Genomic DNA, 10,918 nt, shown 5'->3' on the forward strand with positions numbered 1-10,918 from the left:
TCCTTTTATATTGGAGTTACAGAGCACCAGGGGTCAGCTGCTGCCCAGTGCGGGGGAGGGGTAGGGGGCAGTATTTGTACCTGGTTCAAGGGGCCATCTGATATATGGAAATAATACCCACTGTCACCAATGACCTCCTGACCCCTCACTCTTACATGGGGTCTGGAACCTCCCGAATGGACTGCACATTTGAGATTGAAATGATTGTGGGCTGTAGACAGTGAAGTAGGGGTGGCGGTGGCAGGACCCGAGGAGTGATAAAAGAAATGGCAAAGCAGTGCTATAAGTCACCAGTGCATTGCACATGTAGAAATGAACAGGACAATGGTGTAGTTGTCCTACCGGTCAATGCTTCCTGATGACTGCTTGCAGTCATGCTTCACGTGTGGGCTGTGTTGCAATTGCAGAGACCCGGCCTAGGCAGGGCGCTCACAGGCAAAGGAGGAGGCAACGGCTCGTCATAATGACGCTGAGGTCACATAATGACATAGCACATACGATATGATGCTTGGGAAAGGGGGTGGACAAGTGAGTGGGGCAACACGGACAACAGATGGTGGGAGGCTATCATGGAGAACAGAGAACTGGGGGTAGTAACAAGGACAACATAAGGTGGGAGGCTATCATGGATAACAGAGAACTGGGGGCAGTAACAAGGAAGGACAACAGAAGGTGGGAGGGTAGGTGGGGCTGCAAGCAACACTGACACAGAAAGGAGGGAGAGGAGGTGGGGCTGCAAGAAACACTGACACAGAAAGGAGGGAGGGTAGGTGGGGGCAAGCAAAAACATTAAGTGGAATAACTGGCTACTCAGTGTTTCTGGGGCATAGGACAACCAGATATGGATCATCAAAGCACCGGTAAAATGCCACAAAACACATAGTCTTCTGCCACACTTATGGTGTTTTACAATTTGCCACTCCGTGCCGCAATATCCAGGAGAGAGAAGGAGGGAGTGTCTGCATAAAGGACAATATGGTAATTTATAAAGGTAAATGCTTGGGAGTCCACCAGAGGGCTTCTTAGCTATGTGCAGTCATTTGTTGTCAAATAACTCTTGGCATAGCCTTGCCGGAAAAAAAGTACATGCATCTAGGCAATGCAAACCATTTGTAGTCTGCTCAGGGTCTGAAATATGTAGTCACCAGTCTCAGTGTTAATGCAATATTTGTTTCATAATATTTGTGTGTCAAGAGCAAAACAAATGCAAAACTAGCCTTCAGCTTGTGGGTTGAATACGTGCTTGTTTTTCAGCATGTGGTCTTAATTAAGTCCAGCTAGTAGTGTGGCAGAGGATCTGCAAAGGAAATACTGAGGGAAACTTAGAAAGAGAAGAAAGACTGACAAACAGGGAAAGAGGGAGAAAATAGAAGATAAAAAGAGCAATAGAGAAAAAAGACTCGGAGAGAGAAAACTAGCAAAGGTCTATAAAAGTTCTCTCATTCTAACAATCTTTGATCCCAAGACCTGGGAAGCGGAGGACCAACAACGAGGAGTAGACTCTCAGAGGAGGATACCCTGCTGCATGAAAGCCAAGGAGCTCGGTTGGAGGCAGGAGAACCACACAGACAAGAGTTCGACCTCAAAATACAGACAAACGACTCAGAGGGGAGCCGGCACTCACCTGGAAATGCTGTGGTGCCACCATGGTTCTTGGGAGGACCTTGACTGACCAGGTGCGTGACAGCGGTAGTTCCGGGAAGGTAGAGGTCATGGAGAGTACGGGCATAGAGGCTGAAGCAGAGCCCATGAGTGACACATAGGGAGTGGGGGGGGAGGGGGGGGGGGGGGGGAACCACGACAATGTAAAAAAAATGCCAGCATTTGTAAAGCGCACAGCTACCTCCAACGGAAGTGTCCCGGCGCTGTCCGTATACCACTATGGAACACTTCCTGGCTTTTCCCTGTGAAATGTCCACTCCTGGGCACCCTCAAGGTGAAGCCAGGCATCCAGCGCTGTTGGGGCCGTTGTGGAGATTAAGCAAGCTATTGCTCAGAGTTGCAGAGTGGGACCCATGCTTAGAATAGGCACCGAGGCGAGAATTATCAGGTTCAAGGAAATTGAGCTCAAGACCCGCCGAGGTGGGTATTAAACCCTGGTCCCGGCCAGACCTCTGCATCAGGGTCTGCCGCTCTAACCATTGAGCCACACTTCTCCACAATGGTGCATAGAATCCTGCTTACTGGGTGAGCCCTAAAATCTTCTGGGTTTATTTCCTTTTAGAAGCAAGTCTTGACGGCCTAACTAAGGGCCTTGTAATTGTGATGGGGGTTCAGGCAAAGAGAGTGTGAAGGGATGAGAGCACAGCGGAAGAAGAATAAAACAGACGGGGTAAATAAAGAAAAAGTAATATAACTGTACATAGAAAGCAGAACATAGCTGGATACGATAGAGCTGGGAAGAACAGCCATAGATGAGAATTTGAGAGGAAATGTCTAGCCAATCATGTTGAGATTATTTTATCTACTTAAAAAGACACTCACCTTTTCCTTTAATCTGAGGACACTGGAGGTCGAGCCCTATTCAGTCTCTGAAGCTAGGAAGGAGCCTGCAGGGCCTAAACCGAAGGAAAATAAAAGAAATGATTCTGTGAGATCCTGACAGACTTTTTGAAGAATTTGAGCCTATATGATAAAGGGAGAACAAGAAAACGATTAATTACTCAGGGAGGCTTGTAGTTGGCCTGTGTTACAGTACTAAAATAAACCGACATAACAGCTTCTTTTTGCCCAAGAGCCTCTGCTCGATGTACAGTCTATGTGTTTTTAAAGTGTGTTTGTGTAAGTGTTTGCGTGAGTTTATGTGTACATCCGTCTGTCTTTGCGGTTGGCAGGGTATGTCCAGACGTGGTCCCTTGCTCACTTTGCCACTGGATTTAAGCTAGCCTGGCTGATGAGGGGTGTTACCCCGAAACTGGTCCCAGGATGCTTGTTTACGGTCCAGGGAAGGCCTGGCTTGGCAGTTCGGGCTGGACTGTTCCCATGAGAAACAGGGTCAAGACTGATCCGTATATGGCTGGGTTTGAAGTGGGGTGGGGTGGGGAAGTGAGCTAAAGAACGATGATGGATTCAACTCTGATCTAATAGTACCTGGGAGTGAGTGTCTAAAAAGTTTCAGCGCTCAGTCCATCATCTCCTTGTGTTTGCTTTGTCTTTGCATCTGGCCTAGTCTGTCTGTCTCTGTATTTATCTCAGACCCCTGGAGATGCTAAGATAAGAGCACTCTAGGCTTTGGTCTGGAGGCACGTATTGGTGTTTGATATTTGTGATGAAGGGGTGTTTGAGGCCTACATCTATCCATGTGCATCTCCATCATGTCTTAAGCTGCTTCTCTTTGTCATTTTTCGGTTTCTCCTGTGTTTCGCTTGCAGGATCTTTTGTTTATTCCTTTCCTTGCTTCTCATCGGCCAGCACCTGTCAGTTTCCCTTTCTGCAGTGTATGATTGTCCCTTCCATGGAGCATGGACAAAGTACTGATTCATTGCTTTATTGGTGTCTGCCATGGCTGAAGCTCGGATTCATGTAGCCCTGAGTAATTTCGCAGACCAGTGGTAGCTGGTGAAATTTGAAAATAAGAGAAAGAAAAAAACGAGTAGAAATGCAGTGAGTAAACAAACAAAACATACAAACCCAAAAAGAAGGTTTGGCTCGGGTGGGGAGATTTCTGCCACAAAAAGTACTATTGTGAGACCATGTATCTACACCCAGCCAGTACAGGAAATAAGCAAGCACTACATGCACAATTTAGCTCATCGATAACAACAATTTCACAAAGAGCTGCATTAATTTCATTAGAACATTAAACCAGTTGCAGCTTCCATGGGGGAGTGGGGGCACTGATTAATTATACCACTTTAGAACAACTGCCTTATATCAATATAGTCACTGCAAGTGCTACAGGCATCATTTAGTGTAAAAGATGCTCACTGATGTGTTTACCTAACACGCCTGAAGCATTTACTGGATGTTTCTGATGGCCATGAAGGCTGCATCACAACAAAAAGAGGGCAGTCTGTCATCTGTGAAACATTGAAGAGGGACTGCAGCAAGACTAATGTTTCTCACCACCCGCGTGGCATAGGGTCTGACTGCCTCATTCCAAAGCCCCTAGAGACTGAATTTAATCAGCCTTAGGGGGGTCACTGCTGCAGCACCTCTCTCTTGACAATCAAGAAAGTAAAAAAAAACAGAGAAGGACAGTGGAAAAGATACCTGCATCAGCTACAATGACTAAAAGATTGAGACACGCCAACCCAACGAGACCTGGAATCCGGGTCGGGCGCGCGGAGCATCTATTCTACATTCATAGGGATGGAGCTACCCACCTTTCTTTTTTTCTTTCATTATATGATATGTACCATGCATGGATGCCTGCCTTACCAGCAGCTGGGGGTTCCTTCCCGTTGCGTTAACTTTTTCCAGCCACCCAGCTTCCACCCGATGGGAAGTGCTGAGCCCCTAGTGATTTCCCCTCATAGATGATTCCTCTGTTGCGTCTTTCAGTTGGCCACAGGTGGCCGTATTGTGGTTGTGGGGGGAAGAGGGGTCCATCCAGGTTGGGTGGCTGTAGTGGGTGTGGGTACTCTGGGACTAGTTAGTTGGTTAATATGTTGTTTTGCTATTCCCTCCTTCCCTCACTACCCTGCTGGCCTCCTCCTATCGCTTGGCGATGAGCTTCTCAGTGAGACAGAGAGAGAGAGAGAGAGAGAGAGACAGCTGCTGGTCGAATGGGTGTACAGGAGGAGAAAAGTACCTGACTAAAAGTAATACCCTGGATTGTCTGAGGATTGAGAGACAGGCAGAAAACGAGGCTGGTAGCCGCTTACTTGCCCCACCATGAAGCAGACGTCTGCTTTTTGCAGGAACTACACTTGACAAGGAACACTTGCGTGCACCTGCAGGCAGGCTGGCATGGGGAGAAACACGTTCCATGCTATTCTAATTATGCAAGGGGGTGGCCGTTCTCATCGGAAAAGGAATGTTGTGGTGCACGCGCAAAGCCTTATGCGACCCACAGGGGCAGTACATGATGCTAGCGGGCATGCTGGGGGGACACCCAATCAGGCTGATCTCGATATATAGATCCAATGTTGATGACCCGCACTTCTTCAGAGAGGTCTGGGGGTCAACAGATACCCTAGGTTCAGAAGACATTCTGGGGAGGAAAGAGGGGGCAACACCCCCACCCAAGGGCAACAGCACAACTGCAGACAAAACAAAGCAGACCACAGACTGACAGATATATGGCCACAGTCGAATAGCAAACATGGAGGAGGGTACATGTGTATCATCAGCCGGACCCTGTTGGTTCAGAATCGACTTCTGGCTGACCTAGAGAGACGTACTTGCCTGGATTTCTACAGTCACCCATCTAGCTAGTACCTTATCTGACCACTCCCTGGTACTTGTTGAACTGACTCTGCTGGACTACCCAAGCAGAGTGTTAAGCTGGCGACTTCCGTGAGGCGCACTACTGGATCAGGTTTACGGAGATGCAATCAGATCAGCAATAGTAGAGTACTTTGCAGTAAAGAAGCCCGTGGTTGATTCCCCCACTATGCTTGAGGAGGCATTTAAGTCTGTGATTCACGGGGGAATGTATTGCAAAACAGGTGGGGGTCCTGCACTCACTGCGGGGAGACCGTAAGTGCCTAGAAGAGGAGATACAGGGTCTGGCAAACAAATTCTTTGACACCAACAAGTCAGAAACCCTAGGGGATATTAGGGGTAAGATTGGTGAGTTTGAAGAAGCGGCCATACAGAAGACACACTACCTTGGAATGGAGGCATGAGCTAGAAGATACGGAGAGCGAGCAAGACACTAGCCGGCTTATTAAAGAAACCGTGGGCTTGCAAATACACCAGCAAATTACGCACTTCAGACAACGAGACGGGGATTGGTCAGACCACTGTCCAGGCGGACATGATATCCTTATATTCCTCACTTTATGAGGCGAGGCAAAATGTTACCCACCTGGATTTGGTGGATTTTTTTACTCTATCCAGCTGCTGTGGCTCGAGAACGGCCACCGCAGCTCTCTGGATGAGCCGTTCTCCAAGGAAGAGGTGATCAGGGTCATCCACGCCTTACCAGGGGATAAAGCTCCCAGACTGGATGGCCTCCTTTTACAAAGAATTTGCACCACTGCTTGTGCAACATTTCAAACATTTATGAAGAATCTCTGGAGAGGGGAGACCTCCCCCGTCACTTAGTGAAGCGCTTATCATTACAATTCTAAAACCGGATAAAAATCTTACGCAGTGCAATTCCTATAGGCGCTTGTCGACGATCAATTTGGACAAAAAAATCCTCGCAAAACTCATTACTGCGAGACTACTTCCACTGCTGCCCCTCCTGTTGGGTCCTTACCAGTGCGTCTTTGTTCCCAGAAGGGCCTCATCTCACACATTTGTTGCAACAATTCAAGAAATTGACCCCTCACTCCAAGCAGCTGTGATATTTCAGGATGCCCCTAAGGCATTTGATTCCTTAGAATGGCCATATTTATCCGCACTCCTTTCTTGATTGGGCGATAGCTCCAAATTCATCGAATTGATCGCTCTCCTGTACTCTTCCCCTATGGTGAGGCTTCGGATTAACAGGACTATACCCTCCCTTTCCATGTATCTCAGGGCACGAAGCATGGATGCCCGTAGTCTCACCTTTTTAACATAGCCATGTAACCGCTGGCGGCCCGACTAAGGCAGCATCATGCGCACAGAGGCCTGGCATTCGCTTCGCGGGTAATACTGGTTTCTTTGCATGTGAAGGACGTGACCCTGTACATAAAACACCGGGCCAAAAACTTAGACCCCCTGATCAGGGAGATCGCAAGATTAGGCGGCCTTTTGGGAATAAACATTAACTGGGGGATAATCAGTTATCTCCCTACTGACGGCAGGCACAGATCGGTTTCAATCGAAGTATCCACTCTGTTGGGCGGAGGGCCCAGTGAAATACCTAGAATTTTGGCTAAGCCGTAATTTTGAGAAACTTTGGCAATATATCTACGTGCAACTCATGGAAAGTCAAATGGGATGAGGGTCTGGTCTGCTACGGTACCTGGCAAGATGACAGGCCATAGCAAAAATGGTTGTTGTCTCCAAGTTCCTCTATGTTTATTAGCCTCCTGCTCCCCCTAAGCACTAGTTTCAGACGTAGACTGCGATCGAACTTAATATCCCTTGCCTGCACCTAAAAACAACCCAGGATGTCTTTAGAAACCCTGACCCTACCCTCTGAACAGGGTGGTTTGGGTGCCCCAGCCATGGAGCTTTACTACAATTGTGCCCAAGCTCAGTTAGGATTTAATTGGATATTCCCACCGCAATTCATGGTGCATACAGCGCTGGAACACGACCAATCGGCTTTGATGCCGCTGAACACGGTCCTTTAAAGGCCACAGACTAGACTGTGATCTAGGGTAGATACAGTGGGCTGCGCAGTATGGGCCTGGCAGGGATTGTGACATAAGGCACAACTGGAAATGTTATGTGCCCTCTCCGTGCCACTGCCTCGGCACACAACATTGCCATTCTCGGGGGATATGGGCGCCTGTAGGAGACTTAGGAAGCTTCATCTTCACACTATTGGGGCTACGTTCCCAGAGGGAACATTTATCGAGCCAGACAGAGTGATAGCAGGGTGAGGCATGGCGTTGCTTGACAGAATGACCTAATATCAGCTCCTGCACTGCATGCTGGCTTTGCTTCTTTCCCGATGGCGCCGCCCACATTCCAGGTACTACAAGACTTCCTAACTAACCTATCACCAGGCAAAATGATTACCCGACTATACACAGGCATGTAGTGCACAGCGCCGATAAACATCCCTGGGGTGCGTCAGGAGTGGGAGACACTGTTGGGATTCCCCATAGCAGAGGACCAGTAGGCATACAGCTGCGGGCAGGCTCAGGAGCTGTGCCCTCACTATAGGCTACGGTTGATTCACATGAAGTTTTTACATAGATTATACAGGACTCCTGAATGGTAATATGAGTGGGGATGTGAGAGGTCTGAGTTGCCCTGCACAGGAGGCGTGCTTTTTGCATTTGTCCTGCTCCTGCCCAGATGTTACATGTTACTGGGAAACCATTTTTGGATGCATTAGATAAGATGCTGAAGTGTAATATAGAACGATCCCCCTTGATAGCGTTGCTCGGGTATGTGAGAAATGCGCCTGCGACAACTAGAAAACTAGTGTCCATGCTTTTGCTGCTAGCTAAACGTTGGATAGCGATGAGCGGGGGTTGCCGCCAGAAACCACGAGTCGCTGATTGGCTTAAGGATGCGGCGTACTTTCATGGGCAGCTGTCGGATTACTAGGAACTTATGCCAGCACAGGCTCGCCGCAAGGACATCTGGGAACCATTGTTGAGGGACCTTAGTACCAACCCACAAGATCACGATGATCCTCTCCCCTCAGATCGAGAGATAGACACATAATGGCCAAAATACACGAGACAGCCGTAGACAACACATATCCGTGTTAGAAGAGATGTATAACTGGAACTCAATGGAGTGTATGTCCTTTTTTATCTGTGGTTCCAGCTAGTACACAGATCACGAAAACACAGCGTCGACGCGTTTCGGTGGTAGCCAGTTCATTTGAACCATCTTTTTCAAGACCACAACATGTGACTTTCCCGGCCTTCTATGGTGCCCAAGAGTTGGTCCTAAACCTGTGTTATAAAACATATAAATATCCATATCATCACTACTAAATATATACTACTGTCTTAATAGCTTACATAGATTACTTTATGATCTTTCCTACATTCTAACACATCAAATTATATATATCAGACTGTATATGTTTCTTGAATTTAGGGCCTTATCAAAAACAAACAACCTAAGACTCCTTACCAACAACATGCCGGCATCCATCACCCCCGTTCTCAGCCTCCAGATCTCATCATCCCATTGTTCTTTTCAATGGACTCGAGCATCCTATTCTCTGATGGTTTTCGATGGATTGTGGGCCACAGACACCTCATCCGTATAATTAAATGGGTGGAAACCTCCTTTTGATTGGTGGTTGTTTTAATAAAACTAGGAGCCCCCGGCATATGCCCCGTGGTGGCCTCACAAACTTCAAGATATGGATTCACCCTTTAACACCCTCCACATATGCAAGTTGAACAGAATTTATTTGAACCATATTCCAGGTCCAGCTGTCCTTATACCCCTGTGTGGGTACAGAGCAGACTCCCCCCCATCGGTATTCTACATAGGAGGGGGGGGGGGGGTTACAAGCATCCTAATCTCTTTTCTTCGTATATTTCATCCTCATCTTGGGTAATCTTTATCCTCCAAGCCCCTGATGGTGTTTCTCAACTCTGCTTTGTCCAGTGCCCTAAAGGCGGAGTCTGCCCCTCTCGCCCGTTTAACCCTGTCCAGGACGGAATCCACAGGGAAGAACAACATTTAATGAGACTAAACTGATGAGTTCATTCCTCACCTAAGCCCCTCCACTGAGGACACTTGAGAAATAACACCGACCCTCAGACTGAAGAAGTCTGGCTTCAAAGAGAACAAACTTCTGTCCATAAAGTCGATCGTCCTTGGCTTCGATTTTAAAGTCTGTGAGGTTCGATTATTAGAGATCAAGACTTTAATCAATTAGAACTGTGAGAAATGTGGGGGGTAAAAGGGAGAGAAAACAAAAAAACGATTATAATAAATATATATATATATATATATATATATATATATATATATATATATATATATATATATATTATTATAATAAAGCGGCCATCTCCCCAGGTTAACAGAGACTCTCGTTTGTAAGAAGCCCTGACCGTAGTTTTATATTTGAAGTGTATTCGCTCTGAATGTGTTTCCACTCGAGTATGAATAGCGGAAGCATCCTGTGTCATGACTCAGCCCCCGGGGGGGGGCCGCCCCTGCTCGTTCTTTATATATAATTTAAGAAGCCCGTTCACCCGAGTGAGAGCAAATGCGCGGTTAAAGTACTTTTAAAAGTACAGGGAGCGGAAATCCCGGCTCCGGGATGCAGCTCACCCGTGATCCTCGTTCAAAACGAATGTTTCATTGTAGCGCCTCGATGCGATTGGGGTCTGCCCCTGGCCTCTCAACATACCTGCACTTCTTCCATCCGCCGTGTTCTCGCTCTGAGGCCTGATGGACGCGGGTTCCTCCCACGGGAGTTTCTTTCTAGCGCCTCAAAACGAATCAGCGGCCTCAGTGAGCCCAGGCAGGCCACGGTCCTCGCGCCTCGCGTGTCAATGCAGATTCCTCTTCCTGATATACACATTCGGACTACAATATCCATCCGCCCCAGCGTCGAGTTCTGAACGTGTGGAATCAATGCGCCTAGTGAACACAGCGCTACATGTGCTCTGACAGAGCCACAGTATCTGTTGATAGCGGTAACAGGCGTTGATATGTCGCCCAAGCACGTCATTTAGGGAATAGAAATAGCAAAGGAACAGTAAAAACGATTTTTAAACAAGCATTGGAATACCCAATAGGTCTCGCCTTTGGGACCTTATAAATGTTTAGTTATCCAGCACAATATCCTTACTGCAACAACATTAACTGTGGCATGGCTAAACACTTATAAGGTCCCAAAGGCGAGACCTATTGGCTATGCCAATGCTTGTTAATCACTGTCAGTAGTGTGAGCTAAGCTCACAGCATTTCTTTACAGGATTCCCATATTAATCAATTTAGGGACCAGATCTGGTCCCTAAATTGCCCTGTAGAGTCTTTGTCAATTTTGCCCTGCACCTGGTCTGACCATCACCTGATTTCCTTTTCTCTTCCCATTCAACCCCCGGTTAAGCCCCCACTCCCCAAAAACATCTGGGTTCGAGCATGGGGCCGAGTAGACCCAGATAGCCTATCCTCCATACTCACTACCTCCATTCCCCCCCTGCAAGACCTGTCTACC

General features: G+C 47.5%; 1 pseudogene across 1 annotated transcript in view; it reads right to left on the reverse strand.

Moving 5' to 3' along the window:
- The window catches only part of LOC147700374 (uncharacterized), an 82,044-nt pseudogene extending 71,756 nt beyond the window's left edge, over positions 1 to 10,288 (reverse strand). The window contains exons 1-2 of the transcript XR_015299410.1: positions 10,106 to 10,288; positions 2,485 to 2,558 (exon numbers count right to left, since the gene is read on the reverse strand). The product of XR_015299410.1 is annotated as an uncharacterized LOC147700374 (transcript). The remainder of the gene's footprint in view (positions 1 to 2,484; positions 2,559 to 10,105) is intronic.
- Between the last annotated feature and the right edge of the window lie 630 nt (positions 10,289 to 10,918).

The sequence above is a fragment of the Lissotriton vulgaris genome, chromosome 8 (assembly GCF_964263255.1).
Source record: "Lissotriton vulgaris chromosome 8, aLisVul1.2, whole genome shotgun sequence".
Lineage (NCBI taxonomy): Eukaryota > Metazoa > Chordata > Amphibia > Caudata > Salamandridae > Lissotriton > Lissotriton vulgaris.